Genomic DNA, 18,911 nt, shown 5'->3' on the forward strand with positions numbered 1-18,911 from the left:
AGACAGTTTAATCCCCTGATGTCTGTTGAAAATTGGGCAAAAGAGTTACGTGGTCAATGATTATGAAGACGCAACCGAGTAATTAGTAGTGGAGTACGTCGATTCCGGCGACTATAGAATCGACCAAAAAACCTATCAATTCGGTGTACTTGTACAGGTAAACCTCCTTCCACCACTTCCATTAGGTATTCAAACACCGAGACGAGAAAAGGAGGGACGAGTGGCAACCCTTCTTCCGTCAATTCAATTGTAATACCTACATATTTGGCAAATTTGACCATTAAAAATTTGTATGTTTTGCTTAGAGTTTTTATTCATTTTATCTCGTGGAAAGTTAACAAAGGGAAAAGTTGAGTAAATGGATAATATTAACATGACCTCAATATGGTCTAGCTGCGAAATGCCAAGTAGTATTGATTTTCATGTAACTCAACTAAACAAAGAAAATGTTGTCTCTACTCCTATTGTATATAACCTATCAAGTCCAACCACTCAAAACTTATCATTTCAACCATGGTGGTCATAAATGTTAAAAACTTGCAACATATGAAATATAAATATGATAACTTACTTTGTGATATCTAAAAAAAAACAGTGAACTTTGTACTATTGTTACATGACGTATAAATGCATTAATACTAACTAATGTATAAAAAGGAGTTAAGAATTTTTAGCGCATGAGTTATATGACACCACATCTAACACTCACGTTAGTTAGAGGCTAAGTAAATAGTAGTTCCAATCATTCGTACAAATTTGAACAATAAGCAAATCAAATTCGAATGAAGAAATACCTATTTCGACTCAAATTTTTCCAAGAAACATAAAGACTTAGAACAAAAAAAAACCAACAGAACTCCTCGAACAATTATATACCTATACCTAAAATACGTGACTTTTTTGAAATTTTTTGACAGAGTTTCCTCTGTATTTTCGACATTTCATAAATATAAAATCTATCATAACCTGCAAATTTAAAACAATATACTTCTCATCGATTAACCCAGCTACTTAACCGTCTCGACGAATGCCAGAGTAGTTAAATAACCGGTTTAAAAAATGAGATCACTACAACATTAGGACTTAGTACACCAAAGAACTTGAATGTCTCGACTAATGCCAGATCATTCAAGCACCTTGTACAAAGCCATTACCCAAAACACATATTAAATATATACTTTCGAGTCCAACGCCCCAAAACTCAAACAATTATATACCTAAAGTACGTGACTTTTCTGAAAAATTTCGACAGAGGCTCCTCTGTATTTTCGTCATTTCATAAATATAAAACCTGTCATAACTTGAAAATTTAAAACAATATACTTCTCATTAACTAACCCAACTACTTAACCGTCTCGACGAATGCCAGAGCAGTTAAATAACCGGTTTAAAAAATGAGATCACTGCAACACTAGAACTTAGTACACCAAAGAACTTGAATGTCTCGACTAATGCCAGATCATCCAAGCGCCTCGTACAAAGCTATTACTGAAAACACATATTAAATATATACTTTTGAGTCCCATAGCTATCAAAAGGTTTACATCATTAACAAATTCGAATGAAGACACACCTCTTTCGACACAAATTTTTCCAAGAAACATAAAAACTGAGAACCGAAAAAAGACCAACAAAATTGATCCTGCAAGGACAAACCAAATAATGGTTAGCTTTGGGAATATATTGTAATGGAAACGACTAGTGGACTCGCAAATGATTAATACTTATTAATTAAAAAAAAATGGTTTGCTTAAGATATATAATAATAACAGACAATGAATGCATGAATTACTATAAGACATCACATTCGACAATCACATTAGTTAGAGCCCAATTAAATATTTGTTCTAGGATTGGGATTAGAACAAATTCGAATGAAGACATACCTCTTGTGGCTTAAATATTTTCCATAAAACATAAAGACTTGGAACTAAAAAACTACACCTACAAGGACATAAAAGATAATATAATCTTTAGCTCCATAATGAACTCTTTAAGGGAAACACGTAATCGACATAATCTTTAGCTCCAGAATGAACTCTTAATTGAGACATGACATGGTAGAATATAGACGAATGATGTATAAAAAAGTTAACAAAAAAAAGTACAGAGAGAGTGCCACATAATTTAGAAAGGAACAATGCAAACAGTCAATGCATGTTAAATACCACAATTATAAATATAAAAAGTACTTTATAAAATGAACAATTAAAGAAAATGAATATATACTTTAAAAAGACATAACATATAATGTCAATGTTTCTCATTGTAGTAATCGAAAATCTCTAAAATATCAACATTGCAGTGATTTTTTTTTAAAGCTCCTATATGCCTTCATTGAGACTATAGAAGTTCCCAGGAATCTGGCTGTTGTTCTTGCTACGAAGTTCACACTCCACTCCACCCAACCCGCAACATTGTCGAAAAATAATCAATAGCTTAAAAAACTGATGTTTTTGAATTAGCCAACACCGCAATCGTAGAATTGCTAGAAATCAGATCTTTACTCCATTTTAAGAGAAAATTAGGAATTTGAGACAGAAACATTGGAATGATGACCAAATCTGAGCACTTCCAAATGCACTTGTGATCCTAGTCTAATACAGGACAACCTTGCACATGAACTTAACATGCTAAGTAATGCACACTTTGACATGATTAAGTCATCACTTTTCCTCATACTGCCAAAGTTTACCAATGCTCCCTCATAGCATCCATTATGGTCAAGACCAGATTAGGGGTCCAGGAGATTAAATCTTTCACACTTACATGTTAACAATTCATTCTTGTGTGTAGCGCTTAGGGCCATGTCTCCCGAATGATCATAGTACGGCCAGTCATCTAATATCAAATCAATCGGTAGATCTCACTTCCCTTCTCCCATACCATAGCCGAAAGGGATAGCGTATCTACAGAAGAGAGAGTACGGGCCCTTACCCTTAATTTTGTTTAGACACGGCACGAAATGACAAGTTGTGTTAAGCATGCTTATTTGACAGACCATAGATTCACGTCTATAGTCCTTGCCGTGTTGACAAAGATTGATTCTAGAGTTGGTTACGTTACCTTTGTTGGTCAAACAGCTTACTTGTTGTTGACTTCGTCAAAATAGAAAGTAGGTGGTTTCGGTTCGATCCACTATCAGAACCTAGTAGGGAACCTGTAGTCAATCAAATGAAATATATACACATATATATATATATATATATATATATATTTATTTATATTTCTATATCTATTAAATTAAATCTTTCGAGACTGAGGCAAGTAGACCTAGTTCAATCAATTCATCCATTTATGATTACTGAAAAAAAAGAAAAGAAAAAAGATAGCTCAACGGGTCCAAACTAAGTTGAGCTGCCCTCACCTTTTGATGGGCTTGGTCTAGCAATCCGATCAGCACGTTTTTCAATGCCTAGTTGGGTCTCCCTACCCCTGTCCTCTTCATCGGTCCATTCGATTATGTTTTCAGGCCCACCAAGGCCTGTATCTTGAACATTCTTGCTCGGCATATCAGATATAAACCCCTGACCCATTTCGCCACCATCAGTGAGCATTGTTGGGATATTTGGCCTTTACAAAGCCAATGATCATTTATTGTTTATACATGATGATATTTAATTAAATACACGAATCTTATTATTATACATATGGGTGAATTAATATCATATGATGAAATCATAAGTTCCATAGGTAATAGAATTAGAATAATCAAGCATATGAAGAGTCATGTGCGGGAGATTTGATTGTATCTATATTTACCTAGAATACTCACAGTTAGGGGTGAAGTCGAACGCTTCACTTATAAGACTGTAATATACATAACTGCTATATAATAGGATGATGATATCTCAATCATTTGAGTATGACTCAAGTTTGTATATTGGTGTAGTCACATGGTCGACACTGAGGGGATCAAAGTGAGAATACACTATAAATTCGCTGTTAAGGTTAGTGTGCAAATCTCACTCTACCAATTAATCCCTAGACTTGAGGAATTGTGAAAATTCATTGTGTCTCAAATTTATTACTTTGAGATGTTAAAAAGTAATGTCTATTCATAGACTAGACTTGACATTTTGGGTAATGAATGTAGGACGTCTTGAATCATGAATTCTAATAAAGGATCCACCACTCTACGGAGTTTTGTATTAGGAAATTGTGACATAACTAATTGAGCTCAAACCTGGCCGGTATAAGAAATAGTTTCTTAATGCTCAATTGATATTAAATGTCAAATTGGGTCAATTAGACATGGGTGTGACAGTGAAGAACAAATTCCCAATGGTCTAATTGTGAATACAAGTAAGGTGGAGGGACTTAGATATAATTAATGGTAGGAAAGAACTTTCTTGAAAGTTCCAAGGGACTTATTGTAAATATAGATTTGTTAATAGGCACTTTCCATATTAAAGAGATATATATTAAAAGTGTTTTAATATATTAAGTATAAGTACTTGTATAACAAAGACTTGTCCTCTTAAGATAAGACTTGGAATCCTAAGTGGATCCCACTACACACATACTTACGTATTCTCTAAATTTCTCTATATAAGAGAATGATTTTTAGGAGAAAGGGACCATTAGTTTTTCCAGGAAAAGTACAACTAAAAGTAGGAGAAAAGCAAAAGTGTTTTGTGGTGTGTTGTGTGATGAATACTACTAGAAGGCTGAAGACTACATGATTTGGATTCAGCTTTGGAAAGTTTATATTTACTATCAATCTCCAATTTCGGCGGCTTTGAAGGTATTTTTTTTTTTTTTTTTTTTTTTTTGAACAATAATAGATTAGCATGTTAAAGATGTAGGATTAGAGTAATCCCAAGAATTGGTATCGGAGTGGGTCATGCTTTTATCTATTTTTGATTTGCTTTTAAATAGAATAATCAGATCCGAAAATTTTATATGAGATATATGGTAATTTCAGATCTTCATGTTCTAAGTAATAAATGTGCATTTTTTTTAGTATTGGTACATACTATTTAAAATTGAATAAAGAAAAAATATATTAACATTGTTAACATGAGATGTTAGTTTTATTAATATGGGGTTTTTTGTGTGGCACATATATATTAAAGGTCTGTACAAGTTGTTTTTTTTTATAACGTCTGCACAATTTTTGTTTTACTGCTTGCGTATTAATTTGTTTAATTAGTGGCTATCATGTATCCTGTTTAATTAAACATAATCTTTTTACATAAGGTAAATAGACGTTGGACTAATTTTTTAGCCATGTTAGTTGCTACTAACAAAATTAAGTAGGACGTACCTTTAAGGCTTTGTACTTCAGTTAAGTTTTCTTTGCCTGACATGTGCTCTTCTTTGCATGATATGTATGGACCACATGCTAAGTAAAGGACATTTTTTTTAGAAGTATATAGCTGCTGGAACTTTGTCTACTGACACATGATATGCTTACTTTATTGGACAATATACATGGTTATAAGTGGTACCTGAAAGAAACATGTGCAGTTCTAAATTTGGAAGTTTGCTATTACAGCTTACTTTACTGGACAAGTACATTATTTATTGAATGCATGGGATGCACAAAAACATAGAACATGGCGTCGTCATCAGGGGCGGATTCAACATTTCAACTCTCTCCGGGATAAACATCGATAGCAAAAGTCTTGAACAAAAAAAATAATAGACACATTCCAAAGAAGCAATTGAAACACCAGAATTCACAAGTAGCCAAATATATACTAATTCATCATAATATCTAATCAAGTTCGACTACAAATCTATTTAAAAAGTAAAACTATTTAAACGGTATTTTACGGGTCTTACGGGAGTCAAAATCATTTCTTTCCACAATTTCGATTTTAACAAGCACCAAAATTCAAATCCAAAGAAGAAAAATAGTACATCTCGACACGACGGCACATTAACACATAACATATAAAATTTCATAACCAACGAACTATATTAACATTTCAATTTTCAAACAACAATTTTCACATATCTAAAGCCTACATTCCACCAAATCAAGCAATGCGATTTAAGAACCCGACTTGTCTGCATCTCATCGATAACTGTCATTCAAGTGAAATAAACTTAGGAGTCACTGAAATGCTATTGTAATTGAATGTGGTGTAGCTCAATCCATGGCCAAAAGCAAAGATGGCATTTCCGTTGTAGAACTAACTTATATGTTCATCCAAGACAACTTTTTGCAGTATCTGGTCTGAGTTGCATTGAAGTTATGGGGAGCTTGGTTACGTATTCTTGTAATCTTGTGGAAACCATGTGAGTGGAAATCGGCCAGCTAAAAGAACGATGAGAGAATACATAGTAAATATGATCTATCAGTATTGTCAGACCCTAGCTAACTAGTTATGAAATGGTCTAGAAACAACCAAGTTTTATTTTCTCACCCGGGTTATATTTAGGTAGTATAGTATTTTCTTTTTTCAGCAAAAAGACCCCGGGCTGAAGCCTGGTCCAGCCCTCTCCTAGGTCCGCTCCGGGTTGTCCTGCACTATATACTAATTAAAGATGCATATATAATGATGAACACACATAGGACGTACGTGCATGAGTACATGAACTGTTTTTTGAATTTAAGTATGCTTCACATGTTACACTATAATATTTGCATGATATGTATGTCCTGATGCTAATTTATTAAATGATATATTAGATACACACATTGCATGTTAAATTAGATCTTTTTCTTATTTGTGTGCATGATATTTATGAGATAACTATTTGCATATGATGCCAGCTATTTTTTTTCCGCATTACACTAATATATTAATGATAGATCTTTAATTTTGGCAAGAGATGCATAGTCTCTTAATAAGAAAATTAGAAAGATGTCATCATCTTAACATTGAATATTTATTGATTAATACCCTCGGTCTATATAAAGCAAGTGGTCAAGACATATAATTTACGAATTGAATCCCTTGCTACACCATTATCAATTCAATAGGAATTATATTTTTAGATGTAATTAATATGATCCCTATGGATAAATTAATTGCATGCTAAAATATTTTTGTCTATTGTCTATTCTTGAGAAGAAAAATTCATGTATGGCTAGTGAGAGTGTTTTCCTTTACGGATTCATTATCTCGCGGTTATATTAATGAATTAAGGTGATGGTACACTTGGCTGAAATATAATTGACAGCCCTACGATTTGTGCAATTATGTTTTAGTAGCAAAATGAATAATAATGGAAATCATATTACATGTATGTAAAATTGATGGGTCTAGTAGAACTCGCCTGATTAAGTTGAATAATTTTGATGCCCTATGAATAAGAAATTATTCATAAGTATTAGGTTTCCATTACTTATATTTGTCTTATTGATACAATATGGAGGGTGTTGTATTTTTATTATATAAGCGGAAAATTGGTTTATTAAATTCCCAAAACCAATATTAAATGTATTATAATAATTTTTGTATAAATGTAAATGTTCCAGATATGTCTCAATCAAATTTCAGTCCCTTAGCATCTATCTTGAAAGAGAACAAGTTAATTGGTCCTAATTATGTGGACTGGAAGCGTAACATTAACATTATCTTGACTGCTGAAAGTTACAAATTCGTTCTCACTACCCCTTGCCCCCTTGAACCAGCAGACAATGCTAGTGCAAGGCTGAAAGATGAGTACAAAAAATGGCAAAAGGCCAATGAGATGTCCAAGTGTTATCTCCTGGCATCCATGTCAAACGTACTCCAGCACTAACACCAAAATTTTGGTACAGCTACAGAGATCATGACCAATTTGCAAGAGATGTTTGGCGAACAAAATCACATTAAACGTCAGATTGCAATGTCAAACCTGATGAATACAAAAATAGATGATGGGACTCTGGTTAGGGAGCATATCCTTAAGATGATTGGCTATGTCAATGAGTTGGAGATCCTAGGCGTTGAAATAGACACCAATTCTCAGGTTGATGCTATTCTTTAGTCTTTGCCAGTTTCATTTAATCAGTTCAAGTTGAACTACAACATGAACAATATGGATCTGACACTGCCAGAGTTAATGAACTCTTTGCAGCAGGCTGAAGACTTAGTTAAGGTTAAGCCAAGTGTACTAGTCTCAGAAAATGTTGGTGTTTCCAAGCCTAAGCCAAAAGGCAAAGGCAAGTGGAAAAAGGGTAAAAAGTTTTCCCTTGGGGCAAAAGGGGGAGTGGAGAAGAATTCAGGGGCTAAAGCAAAAGGTAATTGTTACCATTGTGAAAAGCCTAGTCATTGGAAGCGGAACTGTAGAGAGTATCTGGCTATGAAACAAAAACAAAAAGAAGGTATGCAATCCTTTATTCTTGAAACCAAAGAGTTGGTTTTTCCTTCTAACACCTGTTATATGGAATAAGAGGCCACTAACTACTTTTGTAAAATGTTACAGGATTGGAGTTTCAGAGGAAAAGAAGGATGAATGAAGAAAAGGTGTACCAGGCACTAGGGACAGAGGCAAAGGTTGCTGCAGTATCAATAAGAGTTTATTATTTAGCATTATAAAAGAAATTGTTGGTTTTAGAAGACTATTATTATGTTCCAGGGATAAGGAGAAATTTGGTTTATGTTTCTGTCATTTATAAGTCAGAATATAATATTCTATTTTATTTGATTCAAAAGTTGTAATCAGATTAAATAGAAAGATTATTGTCTCTGGTATTTTGGAAAATGGTCTCTATTTACTTTCTTCTATGTTAAAAATAAATGATATTGTTGTTAGTAATTCATCATATGTTAAGTTTTTACCTCAAAAGAGGATATTTTCTTCTGAAAATCCAACAAACTTGTGGCACTTAAGACTTGGTCATATAATTCTGAATAAGATTGATAGCTTGGGTGAAAGATGAGATTTTAAGTTCACTCCCTTTATAATCTTCCTCAACCTGTAATCTTACTTAGAAGGAGAGATGCCTAAAAGATCTTTTAAAGTAAAGGGTCAAGAGCCACATAGTTAATGGAGTTAGTACACACAGATGTACATGGGCCTATTAAAATGTGAAAACAAAAGGTAACTTCATGCAAAATATGATTTTGTTTCAATTAAGTGCACCAAGAACTCCACAACAAAAAGAGATTGCAGAAAGAAGGAACATAACCTTATGAGGTATGGTTTGGACTATGGTAACTTATTCAAACTCTCCCTATATCTTTTTAGAGATAAGCCTTAGAGATGTCAGCAGATATTCCTATTTATGTTCAAGTCAATCTAGATTAACTTATAATTTAGATAAAACTTCCATGTAAAGTTCAGAGTTCACCTAAACCTACTCCAGTACTTCGTCGTAGTAGGAGGCCAAATAGTCCTCTAGAAAAGTTAACCCTATTATTAAGGGACACTTTCTATGTTATATCATATGACAAGGATAAGATCCTATACACTACGAAGAAGCAATTTCTGATATTGATTCAAGAAAATGGCTTGAAGCAATGAGATCGGAAATGGAGTCCATGTATTCCAACAAAGTATGGGAACTTGTTAATCCATTGCCAAATATTAAGCCTATTAAGAATAAGTAGTTATTCAAAAGTTAAAGGGGAGCTAATAGAAAGGTAGAGATTTTTAAAGCGAGACTGGTAGAGAAAATGTTTACTCAAAAAGAGGGTATCAAATATGAGAAAACTTTTTCGCCAGTAGCCATCAAAAGTCCATTAGAATCCTTCTAGTGATTACTACTCATTATGACTATATGATTTGGCAAATGGATGTAAAGACCGCGTTTTAGAACCTAGAGGCTTTACAGTTCCTACAAGCTTTAAGGAGTTGGAATGTAAACTTTGATCAAACAATCAAATCGTTTGGTTTTGATCAATGTAAGGAAGGACCTTGTGCTTTACAAGAAGGTTGAAGATACAATGGCTATGTTATTGGTCTCATATGTATATGATACACTATTTATTATGAATGATATAGTCTATGAGGACCAAATACTATATATTGGTATATATGTATGTGCATTAATATTATGGGTTTTAGAATGGTTGCTATATGGCTTTGAAGGCCAGTGGGAGATTGTTGGGATATTTGACCTTTACAAAGCCAATGATCATTTATTGTTTATACATGATGATGTTTAATTAAATACACGAATCTTATTATTATGCATATGGGTGAACTAATATCATATGATGAAACCATAAGTTCCATAGGTAATAGAATTAGAACAATCAAGCATATGAAGAGTCATGTGTGGGAGATTTAATTGTATCTATTTACCTAGAATACTCACAGTTAGGGGTGAAGTCGGACGCTTCACTTATAAGACTGTAATATACATAACTGCTATATAATAGGATGATGATATCTCAACCATTTGAGTATGACTCAAAGTTTGTATATTGGTGTAGTCACATGACGGACGCTGAGGGGATCAAAGTGAGAACACACTATAAATTCGCTGTTAAGGTTAGTGTGCAAATCTCACTCTACCAATTAATCCCTAGACTTGAGGAATTATGAAAATTCATTGTGTCTCAACTTTATTACTTTGAGATGTTAAAAAGTAATGTCTATTCATAGATTAGACTTGACATTTTGGGTAATGAATGTAGGACGTCTTGAATCACGAATTCTAATAAAGGATCCACCACTCTACGGAGTTATGTATTAGGAAATTGTGACATAACTAATTGAGCTCAAACCCGGCCGGTATAAGAAATAGTTTCTTAATGCTCAATTGATGTTAAATGTCAAATTGGGTCAATTAGATATGGGTGTGACAGTGAAGAACAAATTCCCAATGGTCTAATTGTGAATACAAGTAAGGTGGAGGGACTTAGATATAATTAATGGTAGGAAAGGACTTTCTTGAAAGTTCCAAGGGCCTTATTGTAAATATGGATTTGTTAATGGGCACTTTCCATATTAAAGAGATATATATTAAAAGTGTTTTAATATATCAAGTACAAGTACTTGTATGACAAGGACTTGTCCTCTTAAGATGAGACTTGGAATCCTAAGTGGATCCCACTACACACATACTTATGTATTCTCAAAGTTTCTTTATATAAGAGAATGACTTTTTGGAGAAATGGACCATTAGTCTTTCCAGGAAAAGTACAACTAAAAGTAGGAGAAAAGCAAAAGTGTTTTGTGGTGTGTTGTGTGGTGAATACTACTAGAAGGCTGAAGACTACGTGATTTGGATTCAGCTTTGGAAAATTTCTATTTACTGTCAATCTCCAATTTCGGTGGCTTTGAAGGTATTTTTCTTTTAGTTTCTTTTTTGAACAATAATAGATTAGCATATTAAAGATGTAGGATTAGAGTAATCCTAACAAGCATGTTCCCACTCACTGCGGATCTGGCCACACTTTCATCCATGAATTTTTTACCCACATCCCAACTTATAAATCAGACTTGCGAGCACGACTTGGAGAAAACAAAGGGAAATGGGTGTAATGTATAGAGATTGAACTACTAAAGGAACATGAGGGGAGGAAAGAAGTGCGGGTCACGGTGTCGGTTCCAATGTCAGCAACCCTTTGGGTAACAGGGGTGGTGATAAGGGTTTCATCGGAAACACAAGTCGCCATGGATGAATGAAGTCTTGATTGATCTTTGTGTTCCTCGTGGAACCAAAAATGAGTCCCCTTGCGCTCTGAACCAAGCAAGCTTGTTTGTAAATGAGGTCCAAGTGATGGACAACTTTGTTGGAGATCAGCTAGTCTTTGAAGGTTTCTCAGTTCAGTTTCTTCCATGGACGATTGGATGTAACATCATTCCAGAAGAGTGGTACGAGTGTAAAAAAAGATGGGTGTATGTTTTGGGGATGCCATTTATCTTTTGGGGTACAAGCCATTTCATATATGGCGGAAAAGCTTGAAACGGTGATAAAAATCAACCCCTCCACTCAGTTATTTGAGAGCTTGGAAGCTGTGAAAGTGTTAATCGACTTCGATAGACCTGTCACACATTTTGAGCCAATAACAGTTAAAGCGGAAGGGAAAGAATTCAAGTTTAATTAGTCTATTTATTTAGGCTGGTTAATTCTCTATCAGGTGTTTATTTAGGTTTTTTTTTTGTTTATCATAGTGTTTGTCATTGTTGAAGCGTCCACCAACAAGATCCGTTAGAGAAGTTAAGGAGAAATAAAAGTATTTGGCCAGGAATCTCCTATTCTTGCCTATAGCCCAAATCTGAAAATCTCTTCCCGGTCTGTACAGTTGAAATTGGCTCCAACCCCAATATGAGGACGACATAGCTCGTAGTGTCACTATTTGTCATGGCAACCTAAATGCCCAAGTCCCAACTAAGATTACCATTATTTTAACCGCATGAATTCACAAATATGGCACTTTTTCAATTTTTGAGATGGCATAGATCTTAGAAAGTCCAAGAACAATAGTCTCTCTGCTATCGATTTATCGTCCCAAAATTTGATTCCAACTTGGTCTCCTAGACCATACTTGATCTCTCCTCGAGACCGCTCTGGATACCCTAACATCCAACCCCCGTAAGGACCTGAACTATGACCAACGTAGCATCCTACGTTAGTCTCACCAGATCTAAATTTGACCCCTCGCCTCCACAACCTATCACACTTCTCCACTAGCAGGGTTTAATTATATTTGACAGCATGTGAAATGTCTTAAAAGGCTAGCATAGAATGCATAATAGGAGAGCACATCTAATCAGTATAAAATTGTGAACAAAAAAAGCTCTAATGATTGCAAGTATTCTTCTAGTTGCATCTAATGATGAGTAAGCCTGGGCACAAAATGATGGCGTTGTTGTGTCAAGGTGAGACCAAATTTGGAGTCGCTCTGAATGAAACCCTATGATATCTACTCTCATAAACACAAGATGGGTGAGCATAGGATTTAAAGTGTAATTTTCACCTTAAGTTAAAGAAAATACTTACTGAGATAAATACATCATATTGCTATCCACTCAAAAAAGAAATGAGGTGACATTCTAATAATACAAGGACTATCAAAACACTAGAAGGATAACAAAAAGTAAATAAAATAAAACTTAAAAGATAAAGACAAAAAGCGCACCACAATAATAACACGACGAAAAGACAAGTGGTCCATACAAAAAAGTCTCCCAACTCCACTCAAAACACCCAAAATAGGTAGTCTACATCTTGTTGTGCACCATAGACCAAAAGAATAGAAGGGCTTTAACGGACATAATGACCACCTCCAAAGACGCCACCTCACCTATAAAATGCTTTCCTTTTCTCTCCATCACACCACATACAAGAGCAAAAGGAATTATACACCAAACCACCATACATACGTAATCCTCTGCTCGAATGCACCTAAAGCTCCATGAGGCTAGTAAACTCTTCATCAAACCAGGACAAACCCGATATATCTAAGAGAAACAAAGTAGAAAACTCCAAACCCGCGAAGAGAAAGGATAACAAAGGATGATATGATAGTATGATTCACATACTCACCGCCAGTTCCAACAAAGGGCCGTAATTAGTAATAAACTCAATGAAATTCTTTTCTTAATGAAATAACACCCAGCTTAACAATGCATACCACACTAAAAATTGAACTTAGTTGGAGCGGAGTTTACATACAATCGTCGGATAGCGACCCCATATAATCTTTTGTTATAGGAATTGGGTGTTCGAGCCTTACTCTTATTAAAACTCCACTATTTCATTCATTCATTCTCGGTGAAAAACCGTCCAGCTACTCCACTCTTCATCAACTGCTAATTGCTGAATCCCGATAGCCCCCGATAGCGACAGTCCGTATAAAGTCTTACATTGTTGCATGGGGTAGTGGGGCACTCCCCCTACGCCGATTGCCAGTAACAAATCAAGAAATAAGCAGGGGTCAGGCTTCCCTTGGTGGGACAAACCCAATCGATTCTTTCTGGCAAGTCTTTCTACTGCAGCTACAAACCCGACTTATATCGTATAGAAACTCTATCTTCAAAAACCTTAACATCATTTAACCGAGTTCTAACTATTGAATCTCTCTCCCTTCTTCTGAATCATAATTTAAAAGAACCACATATATAAAAATCATAATATATCCTAACTAAGTCCCTTGTCTCTCGACAAATTTATGTTGCTTCTACTCATCCATTCATTTCCCCCCACCTCTCTAAAAATAATATTTGCCATCTTGAGCAACCCAAACTTGGCAAATGCATCAACCAATGCACCAACAACATATAAGTTACTCAGAAGACCCCTAATTGCCTTAGCAAAAACCCGGCGAGCGCAAATTCAGCAGATTCCACAACACATTAACAAGTGACCACGAAATCTTAGAGTGTCGAAAAATGAAAGAATCATCTCACCAATGGTGAGAAGGGAACAAATCGAAGACAAAAGCGAAGGAAAAAAAAAACTATTCAAGTACTAAAAAGAGTAACGACGCAATTCTTTTCTTGATAGCAACTAGGGTGAAAGAGGGACCAATTTGTGCCGAATAAACAATTAGGGGGTAAAGGGGGACCCCAAGAATGAAACAAAAAAGAAAAAGTCAGTTGAGTACCTTTTGTGAGCAGATGGTGGGCTACGAGACAATAAAACAACCAATGTGTAAAGGGGAAACCTGTAACAATAATCAAGTCGCAGAAGTTGTTGAGATGAGAAAATCGAAAACTTATCAAGGCAGATAGTGAGAAATGAAAAAACGGTATGTACCTGTATCTAAGTTAAGAGAGAGGAGTTATCGAGTGAGGAGAAAGAGAAGAGGGCATGAGTTCCTGGCGCGAGAGAGAGAGAAAGAGGGAACGAGTTCCTGGCACGAGAGAAAGTGAGGAGGACTCGCAAAAAACCAACCAAAACACATTTTGGGCCACATACCCCCCTCGGCCAATAACGTTCGCTCCGCTCACTTGATTAGGATATAATACCACTTCTGTTAGTTGACCGATTGACCAAAGTCAAACTGTTTCAATATGTTTGGATTTTCATAATGTCCATAATACCCTTAACATGGCTTTCACATGAGTAGGCATAAAATGGGTTTTTTAGACTTTGGTACCACCTTTTAGACCGATATTAGGAAATAGTGCCAAAATCAGACTTAAGACACAAATACACGTGTCAAAATCGACCTTACTCTTGTGGTCCGTCTTTTATTTTTTATTTTTTATTTTTTATAATGATAACGAGTTTTACAAATAATTCGGCAAGCATGCAACAAGCTGCGCCGCAAGTCCTTTCGGAATAGAAAATCCTATCTTCCTAAAAACAAACTCATTAAAACCATCTGTCATTACGTTGCAGTCCATAACTTTTTGCAATCTCTTAAGGAGCTTAACATACTGTTGTGCCAAGAAACCAAAAGTGTCGAAACTAAACGGAATGAAACAATGCTGTTTAGCCTTACAAACTTCCTCATGTTTCTCAATCTTCCCTGCCGCTGCTCTATTAGCTGTTTATCCCACCTCAAAGACTCCATTCCCAAGCCCTACCAATTGAGAGGCTCTAGTTACATCAACACACGCATGCCTCCCCTTAGACCAACTATAGATCAATACATCCGTAGGATGAAGTGTCAATCTTCCCTCATTCGGATCAGTGAGAAAATTAACGGGAGCCTCCTTTTTCACTTGTACCCCTAGCCCTCCAAAATGCATCACATAAAATATCTCTGACATGATCATGCATGTCAGAATTTGAAACCTAGAAAATGTCTACAATGTTCTGCATGGTCCCTGAAAGCATCTAGTTTTACTCTTTTTGCATACAAGGCATAAACTCCCATAAGAGTACAAAGGAATCATGAGACGATACCGGATAATAGAACGATACCCCACCGGCGACATACGTTGTCCAAGTCCCTCCATCGTAATAGCAAGTAGAAAATCATTTACGTGTTTTGACTGCAAACATCCAATAACTGCCTTTTGAGGAGCAGATAACTCGAACTCCCTCTCAAGACTTGCAACGATCTTACTGTAGAAAGCTTCCGCCAAAACTTTTTGTGGTTTTGAGGGGACGGTATCATTCACAGCCAGAACATTAAGGTCAAGATCGGGTAGACAGTGACGCAAAGCAGTGCTAGCATCATCACAAATCTCACTCATAGGCACTATACCACAACTCCTAAAAATGTGGTTCTGAAGGTCAACAGTCTGAAAACGGGAGGCCACAAAAGCAAATGCCGATACATTAGTGGCACAATAGATACCTAACCCACCATGACGTAAAGGAAGCGTCGCTAAACGCCACTGTAAATCACCAAAACTAGGACCATCAGAAACTATAATACCCTGAAGAACACTTCGGAGATGCCGATCAAAAGTCTTAGCTGCGCTGCCTCTCTAAACAAGGATGGTGGACAAGTATGAATCGTAAAAACCAGCTTAGAGATCCCAACACAAGCTCGTAAGAGTGCTAACTCATACTGTGGATCCTCCAAAATAGCTAAATGGTCCATCAAATTCATAGTTTTTTCAACACGCTTGTAAGCAAGGCCCATGACAAAGGATGAATCGGTGCTGACTATCCCTCCAAGAATCCAGGACGGGATAAATCTAAAGGAAAGAGACTGGGAGTGGAGCGACGTGGATCCAGTGATGGCCAAAATATCTCAATTTTAGTCACATTAAGAACCAACCCATAAGAAGGTCCTTCTTCCTGAATCATATGCAAAGTTGTCACCACTTGTTCTGTATCCCCAATCAGAGTCCCATTGTCTGAGTACCAAGCCTGTAACAATAACTGACATCTGGATTGGATCTGTAGAATCAGAGGATGCAACACTAGTGCAAAGAGAATAGGACCCAAAGGGTTGCCTTGCTGGACCCCAGTAGCAGACCATATGTAATCATCTCCCAAGTATAACCTCGCAGATTGACAATACAAATACTCGACCCAATCTCTTAGAGCATCATCAATGCATTTGCCATTTTTTTTTCTTTCCATTTCATTTCCCCAATCTCTTAGTGCACCACCATCAAAGCATTTGCCATTTTCATTGTGACACATCAGCAAAAAAAAAAGTAAAAAAAATTGCTAAAAATCAGTTTTGTTAGAGCATCATCAATGCGCTGCTAAAAAGAATTGTGACACATCAGTTTTTTTCATCAGCCAAAATTTTTATAAAATCATGTTATGTACGAACACATTTTTTTTGAAATTGTTGGTTTCTATTTCGGGCGACAAAACTTGTCCTGTCCCAATTTTTTTTTTAAATGAGTAAACTTGTCCTGTCCCAATCGAAACAATTTTTTTTTAAATGTGTGCATTCATCTTCCAGTAACCATTTCACAGACGAACAGACAAGATAAACTCAAGCCCCCTCACTTCAATCACCTAATCAAATATCGTTTTTCTACCAAATTTCATTCCGTTTTTTTGCAATGGATCACCATCGTTGAGCTGGACGTAAGAGGAGTCTTTTTCTTGGGTCGGGGAGTTCAAATCCTCGAGAAAACGAGGGTGAACTTATACTGGAAAATGATTTCCAATTTCCACTGAGAATGAGTATTGTTGATCATCCGCCAACCAATCTGAATAACCATGTCTCATGTTTATATAGTAATGAAGTAATAAGTATGAGTTTATGAACGTTGTTCGATTGATTTTTATTTAAAATTATGTTTAGAATATATCGTATACTAACTGTTTGATTAAATGCCTCAACGTGTAGAAAATGAATAGCACCAAATAGAGATGCACAATGCCAAGCGTTAAAGAATTTTGGAGACACCTAGAGAAAAGACAAGACGATATGGTGCACGTTAGAGAACGGATATTGCAAACGCCTTTTGGTCCTATGATATCGTGTTCGAACATTCGGGCTAATCGTCTAATCCTATTTGCATTGGCGGAGCGATGGTGGCACACCACGCACACTTTTCACCTTCCATGTTCTGAGCTTGGTATCACGCCACTTGACTTTTCAATATTGATGGGTTTAAGTGTGGGCGAGAAGAAACCCGTTTTGTTTGATTTAAGTATTGAAGAGGATATGAGAAGGTTGAAGACTCTACTGCATTCGTTATTTGATTTTGATGGTGAGTTTGTACCAGGGAATATTGGTGGTATATACATTTGATCCCGGTCTTCAGAGAAATATATATGTATTGATTAGATGAGGATTATTGTCTAGAACATCAAATTGACGCCCTATACTTGGAGCCAAACTCAGAGGTGGAGGATGAGTTTGTCAGGGCTTTTCTGCTATATTTTTTGGGCCAAGTGAGTTTCACGACTGGAAAAACTGGGGTTCGAGCTGGTTGGTTAGCGTCTTTAGTAGATATTGATAACTTGGATGATTTTGACGTACTGGGGTGGTGCTTTCATGGCACATCTGTATACTGGGCTTGATTTGTTTGTCTAGATAAATGAAATAGGAAAGCAATGCAACGGGATTACGTGGATACTACAGGTAAGAGGATTTAAGTTTTAAGATATAAGATTTTATTTTGTTAATTAAATATTATATAATTTAAGTTAAAATACACTTTCATTTGATTATTTCAGTACTGGTGATACGAGTATTTCACTTGTTTGAACCCTATACTGAGAAGTGATTGGGATAAGGACTTATGGCTTCGCCCACAAGGATAGGCTGTTGAGGGTCATGCTAGAGTCAAAGAAGAGGTCCATAATGATCTCCAAGCTGCTAGGAGCTAATTAGAAACTAAAAGTGTGAGATCTATTGTTTGGAGTCTGTGGCAAGGTTCTCAATATGAGCATACACATATCTTTCAGCAGAGTTCGATCCTGTCATTGACAAGGTTCATACTAAAAGCCCCTGATATGTGTGCTTGGTTCCTTAGAGATAAGGTGACCATGCAGATCGTTTGATTTAGATATGTTCCTGCTCCCCCACCCCACAAACATGCGTGATATGACTGTGCCCACCTTTTTGATTGAACGGTATCGCATTGTGAATGCATGACCAAGTTTTATTGATTATGTTGATGTGAACTCCACTCTCGAATATGAAACTTATTAGCGGAAAGTTTCTAGGGGAAGCCTCTCTACGGGTCCACTTTAT

This window comes from Coptis chinensis, chromosome 1 (genome assembly GCF_015680905.1).
Source record: "Coptis chinensis isolate HL-2020 chromosome 1, ASM1568090v1, whole genome shotgun sequence".
In the NCBI taxonomy this organism is placed as follows: domain Eukaryota; kingdom Viridiplantae; phylum Streptophyta; class Magnoliopsida; order Ranunculales; family Ranunculaceae; genus Coptis; species Coptis chinensis.